The sequence below is a fragment of the Mauremys reevesii genome, linkage group 6 (assembly GCF_016161935.1).
Source record: "Mauremys reevesii isolate NIE-2019 linkage group 6, ASM1616193v1, whole genome shotgun sequence".
Lineage (NCBI taxonomy): Eukaryota > Metazoa > Chordata > Testudines > Geoemydidae > Mauremys > Mauremys reevesii.
The window spans coordinates 4,940,761-4,948,782 of NC_052628.1; the positions used below are offsets into that span (position 1 = coordinate 4,940,761).

General features: G+C 50.6%; 1 long non-coding RNA gene across 1 annotated transcript in view; it reads right to left on the reverse strand.

Annotated features, from left to right (window-relative positions):
• The window catches only part of LOC120407719, a 50,285-nt gene extending 42,469 nt beyond the window's left edge, over positions 1-7,816 (reverse strand). Inside the window, exon 1 of the long non-coding RNA XR_005600205.1 lies at positions 7,549-7,816. This is a non-coding gene — a long non-coding RNA (uncharacterized LOC120407719). The remainder of the gene's footprint in view (positions 1-7,548) is intronic.
• Between the last annotated feature and the right edge of the window lie 206 nt (positions 7,817-8,022).

The following is an 8,022-nucleotide window of genomic DNA, read 5'->3' on the forward strand; positions in this document are numbered from 1 at the left end:
GAATAAGGAGGGGCCCTTTGGGGTTGTTAAGCGTTGGCTGTTCAAGGAGAAGTTTCGGGACTGGGACTACAGAGGGGTCAGAGAGGGCTCTGGACTGACACAGGTGGACTATGCTATGACTTTGTTCTCTATCTTAACTAAGGAGTTTCTATTCTGTGTTCCAGACATCTAATAAACCCATCGGTTTTTACACCACTGGCTGAGTCATTCCAGTTTAAGTACATTGGGGGTGCACTGTTCCCTTTGGGTGTGTCAGTGTCCGCTTCAGGTGGACTCGCTGAGAGGAGCTCACAGCGTAAAGCAGGGGTGTTGAAGGTGCCAACGTTCAGTCCCAGAAGATGGTGAAGCCAAGGGGCTTACCCAAGTGATAGTGTAACACTGAGGGGGCTGACACACTGAAAGGGTCCTCCCAGGGACTGTTCCAGAGCCGTTCAAGAGCATCAGTCCTGTGGATCCATGTCACTAAGTAAGGATGTTATAGGGTGGTGTATCCTCAAATGCTGGCCATGTAAGTGCATATCAGAGGCCCTCTGCTCATCTGGTGAATGTAGGAAAGGAGGAGGTGGAGGCAAGGGAGGTGGGACCACAGAAAGGGGCAGAGAATGGCGGGGACAGACAGCAACCATTCCTAGACCAGTATGGGGTTTTGTCATCATCTACCCTGTAAGCCTGGGAGTGTCTACACTGTGCAGCTTTGGTTGAGAGCCTGACACCAGCCCAGTTCCTCCTTGCAGAGCGACACCACCAGCACCCTCCCAGTCCCGTATTCTTCCCCAAAACGTCTTTCTCTGCACTACTCAGTCCCACTTACTGAAACCCTCACAAAACCTTATCAATCGAAGCACCGCATTGGTTTATGGTAAAAGTAAAAAGTTTATGAAGAAAGGGACAGGGGTTGAAGTGACACCAAGCACAAGGAATAAGGGTAGAAATGGTTATAAACTAATACAAGTAAAAATACACTTTTAAAACTAAAACTCAACAAACTAGACTTTTGTTCAAAGAGGTTTTTCTCACCATAGTAATTCTTCCAGCCTGGCAGCGCTGTTCTTTAACCAGGCCCCAACACATGCTGCTCAAGGTGCTTGGTTTCTTTAACTCCTCAGGTGAAGGACAACTTTAGGGGTTCTCTTCCCCTTGCTTTATAGTTCCAGTAAACCTTTGAAATGTATTCTGAAGTATATCCCATGATAAAGTTCCTTTTCCCTGCTGGGCTTGGATGCCATGCTGGCTTCTCCCCCACTTGTAATTTTGACAATGCAAATGATCTTCCTTCAGTCTCTGCTACAAATGAATAGCCCCCTGTCCTTGGCCACATCTGGCTTGAAGTGGCTGGAAAAAAATGTTTAACAACTTCCCCTGATGTGCCTGGTTTAACAACATTTTAGTCACATATTTCCAGGACATCTGTATGAGTCTTTGTAGGTTAACTGTACGTACCTCACACAAGACTATTCAGTGAGTTGTTAGTTTTCCACTGATACCTTACATGGCACCCTGTAGATACAGATTGAGTATGTCAGGGCTGACAAGAGTTGCTGACACAAAATAGCGAACCACCACTGGGCCTCTGAGGCCCTCTGCTCGTGGTGAATGGAGGGAAAGGAGGAGGTGACGGCAAGGGAGGTGGGATCACAGAAAGGGGCAGAAAAAGGAGGGGAGCGATAGCAGACATTGCACTGGCTGAGTTGCCCATGGCTGAGCAAATGTTCTGAAGGCTCATCAAGCCACAGGAGATGGATTGGCAGGAGCTGCACAGCAAAGAGTGGGAGAAGGAAACTAGAGCTGGGCTGTGGGAAGGGGTGTGCCAGTCCTCAAGGTGAAATGAGGGGACTGAATGGCCGGAAGGAAGGGAGGAGAGGGGTAGAGATTTTCAACCTGTCTTTCCTCATGTTAGAAGTCTCTCCTCTGTCACTGTGACTGTGCCTCCTATTCCACAGTCAGGCCAACTCCCTCCCTGAATTCTTCAGCTCTGCCCCGCTCCTTGCTGCCAGGCAGGAGCACAAGTAGGAGAATTCTACAACCTGCCTTCAGCTTTCTACATAGTAATCCAAGACCTATGCACCCCATGTGTAGCTGAGTCAGGCCAATCTCTGAGCATGGCTTATGTGTGAGGAGAACTAGAAAGAGGAGCCTTATCGTATATTGCCTTAGGACAGTTTGGCCTAGCAGTAGTCTGCTCTGCTCTAGGCAGTTAAGATGTAAATGCTGAGGCCTCTAGGAGAAGGAGAAGTAGAGAGGGAAGTGGAGGACTGAAGCCCAGAACTGCAGCCTGTGGAGATAAAGGATCATCTGCAATTACTGGATGTGGGGGACACATGAAACCTTATGTTCAGAACGCACACTATATATGTACATCTGTCAGTTTGGACGAGCCCCCTGCTGGAAGAAAATATCAACCTTAAAACAAGAAATAATCCTCCTGAACGGGAACACTTGGCCCAAACTGCTGCTGTGGCTAGCCTTGCAGGAAACGAGCTGTGGTTTTTTGAAACTCTATACTTCTCCCAGCGTTCCACTGTGCCGTCAGATCCTAGGCTGTGTAGGGGGGTTGGGTCTCTGGCTCCTAGCACCATTCTCAGCCTGTCAAAGATGGCTGAACTGCTGAACTGGGCTCCTTCGTTAATAGTTTGAGCCGGAGAAGTGCTTTCCACCTGCAACTCCCCTTGACTTCAACTGAAGTTGTGGGTGCTCCACACCACTCAGGATCAGGCCGTAAAGCATTACACACTGACCCTCTTGGAGTGGATGTAACTATTAACTCAATATTATAGGTGGGCAGGAACTTTGATGCATGATTTTCAGGCCTCTTCCCCTCCCCAAACTGTAAAGGAGGGGGGAAGACTCGTCTTTACATATGTCTGCACTCTTATTCCTTCACAGCATGCCTACACTGAGACCACCTGTTTCTCTCTGGGAAGGGTCAGCGAACACGATGATATAGTTGGATCCAAATTTCACCTCTACTTTCTATAAATTTCTAGCTATGCTTCATTGTTCTGTACTGTAGTACACAGTGTGACTATTTCAGGTCCATATCCTGTAACATATCGGGCACATGGATACAGTTAAAACTCAAAGCCCACTACTTTGGTCAAAATGAATAAATCTCTGGTTCTTTTGCCCTGAGGATCCCTATAGTAGCAGACTCCTAAGAGGCTGGGAAAGAATCCCTGTTATGCTAGATGTTCCAAAAGTTGGCTGTAGGCCAGGCGGTATGCAATCCCTTCTCTAGGCACCGGGTATGTGATGAATGCCCTAAAGGGTTCAAAGCCTACGTGGAACTCAACCAGAGCTGCATCTTGTCACCACTACTTGTTACTTCATCGAAATACTGATTTTGGCTAAGAGCTGAGAGATCTTGGAAATGGCACTGGTCACATCTGACATGAAGGAGATATGGAGCTGTGTCTCATAGACATACCACAAGCTGCTCAGCAGCTCTCCAAACAACTTCACAAAGCAGTACACATTGAGTAATGTGGTGGAAAGAAGTGAGCCTTATGAGACTCCAAAGGGGAGGCATTTAGAAGTGGAGAAAGTTGCTCGCAATGAACCTCTGGATTTAGTCTAAGAGGAAGGAATTGAACTGTTTCAGGACATGCAGATTGCTGGTGCGTGGACAGATATTTTGGTGATCAAAGGTATCAAACGCTGCGGCAATGTCCAGTAGGATGAATATGGACATACTTCCCTTGTCTTTGCACATTTTACAAAGGTGAAGTATTATACAGTTGGCCTAATTACAGAAATGTAAAACAATTTGTAAAAGAGGCAGTGTGCCCCAGAGTGTAAAAGGTTTCTACCACCTGAAATCAGTTCCCTGCTCTGTCACAATATCCCTCTATAACCTTTGGCAAGTCACTTTAACGCTGATTCTTACTTCATCTGAAAAATGAATGTGTACACCTTCCTCCTAGGCCAAAGGGGTATTTTCAGAGCGATGCAGAAGATGGAGTAGTCACCAGATGCTGATATTTCCTTTTTCTTCTGAAACCTAGTCCTGGCTGGTTTAGAGCCTGAGAAGGAAATTCTCCATTGCCGTGTTTGTTTTTCTCTATTGACGGAGGATTATGTCTAGTTTTCAAACAAAAGCATTTTCTTAAATATTTTCCTCTCCACTATTGACCTTGAAAATTGTCTCTTACCCAAGACAGTGTCAAAATTTACCTATAGTTTGAACTTTGTGACGTAACGTGACTGCATTTGATAGCATGAACAACACCAAGAAATATCAGGCTCCACAAATATTTCCAAAAGGAAAGTCTTTTAACCTTCAAACAAAGCATGTAATTTAATGCAAATATTCAGAGAAGGTTCCAGTTGTCAATGAGACCCAATTCTGAACATCTTAAACCATGAGAATTCATTTTTGAAGTTACAAGTGTTGGCACACCCCCTCCCCCCAAAAAACAACAACAACAACAACAAAAACAGCTTTCTAATGGAACTGCACTGCACCATTAACTGTCTCTCCCTAAATAAAAAAAGCACTTGCAGGACCAAGACTGGAATTTGGCCGTTCACCACCATAAACACAAGTTTCCACTACTTGTGCTGAAGAGAGCTCTATTACTATCAGGTATGGAAGAAAATCTTATATTCTTTCTAAGGGCTTGTCTGTTCACAGCAAAGTTAACTACTGTTATAACTCAAGTGTCGCCCCTAACTCAAGTCCTGTCCACACACAAAAACCATTAGCTTGAATGCGATGGTGCTTTTTCACTCAAACTGGATGGCCCATCAGGCTGAAACTTGAGTTAGTGTGACTCTTCCACTGATAACACGACTACTCTGCACAGGGCTGCCAGGTGTCTGGTTTTCAACCGGAACACCTGATCAAAAAAGGACCCTCCCCAGCCCAGTGAAAATGAGCGTGAGTGAGTTTGGGGGACAGCAAGCGATGGAGGGAGGGGGGATGGAGTGAGCAGGGTGGGCCTTTGGAAAAGGGGTGGGGCAAGTGTGTTCAGTTTTGTGTGATTAGAAAGTTGGTTCTCTGTGGGATGGGAGCAGGCTAGCTCCACTGGAGTGCCGCTAGTCCCCAAAACCGTCCCACAATTCCCCCCAAGTGCCCAGAAAGGACAGACAAGTTCTCCCATAATTCATTGGGAAGGAATTAATAGAGTGGCGTTGCTTACTGCAGTGCAAAGAACCATGGGATGTACCCTCCAGAAGTCTCAGTGCTACAAACCACAGTGAGTGCAGTGCCAGTATGGACACACAATTTGTGTGTTATTTCACAGCAGGGGTCTCCAACCTTTTTATGCACAAGATCACTTTTTGAATTTAAGTGCAACCTAGGCTCTACCTCGCCCCACTCACTCCATCTCCCCCCTCCATCAGGCCTAGGGATGCAGGCTCTGGGGTGGGGCTGGGGATGAGGGCTTTGGGGTGCAGGAGGGGGCTCCAGTTTGGGGGGTACTCAGGGCTGGGGTAGGGGTGTGGGAGGGGATCAGGCCTGGGGATGCAGGCTCTGGGATGGGGCTGGGGTTTGAGGTGCAGGAAGGGGTTCTGGGTTTGAGGGGTGGGGGCTCGAGCATGGGATTGGGCCATGGGTTTCCCTCAGGTGGCTCCCAGACAGCTGGGGTGTTAAGACAGGCTTCCTGCTTGTCCTGGCACCACGGACTGTGCTGCACCCCGGAAGCGGCCAGCATCAGGTCCAGTCTGCAGGCACCCCCACCTTCATTGGCCAGTTCCTGGCCAATGGGAGTACAGAGCCAGTGCTTGGGGCGGGGTTACAGTTGTTTAAATGTAAGTAGACAAGGACTTAAAGGGTAACAAAGAACAAATGTCAATTTTGAAAACAGGTGAACTTTTCAAATGACCTATAGCTCAAAAATATTTAATGGATCGTCTCCAAACGGTGAAGAAGTTTCAGAATAAGTGTGACAATTTTCACATCAAACCAACTTTCCGAACCAGTTTAGAGGGTGCTGATGGAAGTGCCTCCTCCCTTCCAGCCCCTCCCCCTACCCCAGGGTGCTGACCTCCCATCTCCCCTGCCCCAGAATTTCTTCTCTCTTCCAGCCCCCCTCACCGGGATGCTGACCTCTCTCTACCATATAGCCCCTCTGCCATCCTAGAGCTCCCCCTCCTTTCCATCCACCCCACCCCATAGAATCATAGAAAATCAGGGTTGGAAGAGATCTCAGGAGGTCATCTAGTCCAACTCCCTGCTCAAAGCAGGACCAATTCCCAACTAAATCATCCCAGCCAGGGCTTTGTCAAGCCAGGCCTTAAAAACCTCTAAGGAAGAAGATTCTACCACCTCCCTAAGTAACCCATTCCAGTGCTTCACCACCCTCCTAGTGAAAAAGTTTTTCCTAATATCCAACCTAAACCTCCCCCGCTGCAACTTGAGACCATTACTCCTTGTTCTGTAATCTGGTACCACTGAGAACAGTCTAGATCCATCCTCTTTGGAACCCCCTTTCAGGTAGTTGAAAGCAGTTATCAAATCCCCCTTCATTCTTCTCGTCTGTAGACTAAATAATCCCTGTTCCCTCATCCTCTCCTCATAAATCATGTGCTCCAGCCCCCTAATCATTTTTGCTGCCCTCCACTGGACTCTTTCCAATTTTTCCACATCCTTCTTGTAGTGTGGGGCCCAAAACTGGGCACAGTACTCCAGATGAGGCCTCACCAATGTCGAATAGAGGGGAATGATCACATCCCCCAATCTGCTGGCAATGCTCCTACTTCATTCATTCATCATTCATGCCCGTCACCCCAACCGGGGTATGGGCCGCCAACCACAGATCTCCATAGTCTTCTATCCTGGGCCATTCGCTCTAGCTGGTTCCAGGTATAGCCCATTTTTTTGCTATCAACCTGAAGGTCGCGTCGCCAGGTATTTCTTGGGCGGCCTCTTTTCCTCTTGAATCCTCCTGGCTGCAAGAAGGGTGATCGGCTTAGTGGCTTCCTCGCGGCTTTCACCACCCAGCGTCATGCATCTTCGAGTTGAAGACCCTTCTTTTCCTAGGCTAAAAGTCTCTGTTAACTCTATTGTTGGCGTTTCTGTAGCAAGCTGATTTTTACAGGGTGAAGTTGCTAGCCCCACGCCCAACCCTCCTCCTTTACCCTGACTTGGGACAGGCAGATGGCCCCAAAGGACCTCTCTGGTGGAGTTAATGCTCCTACTTATCCCCCCCCTCCCCTACAGCCCTTACCCCATCCCAGGGGGCTGACCGCCCCCCATACAGCCCTTACCCCACCCCAGGGGGCTGACCCCCCCCGACAGCCCTTACCCCACCCCCGGGGGCGGGCCCCCCCCCCACCCCCCCTACCCCCCCCCAGGGGGCTGACCCCCCCCTACAGCCCGTACCCCATCCCCGGGGGCTGACCCCCTACAGCCCTTACCCCACCCCAGGGGCTGACCTCCCTACAGCCCTTACCCCACCCCAGGGGGCTGACCCTACAGCCCTTACCCCACCCCGGGGGGCTGACCCCCCCCCTACAGCCCTTACCCCACCCCGGGGGGCTGACCTCCCCTCCAGTCTCCCCAGTCCGGAGCTTGAGCGCCCCCTGCCTTAGAGCCGGTGCCGGTACCTGTTCCGCCTGGAACGCGAAGCCCCGCCCCCGGAGGAGCTAAGCACCTCCCCTTCTGTGGGCAGGGCCAACTCCCCTTCCCGCTCCCCGCCTCGCTGGGAAACCTTGGTCACGTGCCGAGGGAGCGTCTTTGTCTCCCTCCGTCACGTGGAGGGAGAGCGGGTGGAAGGGCGCGCCGGGTCGCGTGGAACGGCGCTCGGCGGCGCGCGCGCTCCGTGGGTCACGTGGCGGGGGAGAGGCCGCGCGGCGTTGCGCTGCACCGGGGGAGGGGGGGTGTCACGTGACAGTGGTGGGCGCCGCTGCTGCTGCTGCTTTGTGAGCACATTGGGCAGGTAACGAGCGGGCCGGGGGAGGGAGCGGGTCGTGGGGGACTGACCCCCCCCCGGGGCCGGCCGTGGGGCGGGGAGACCAAAGCCCCCAGGGAGACGGTACCGAGGGGGCGGGGGAGGCCGCACCGTCCCCGAGGGAAGACCC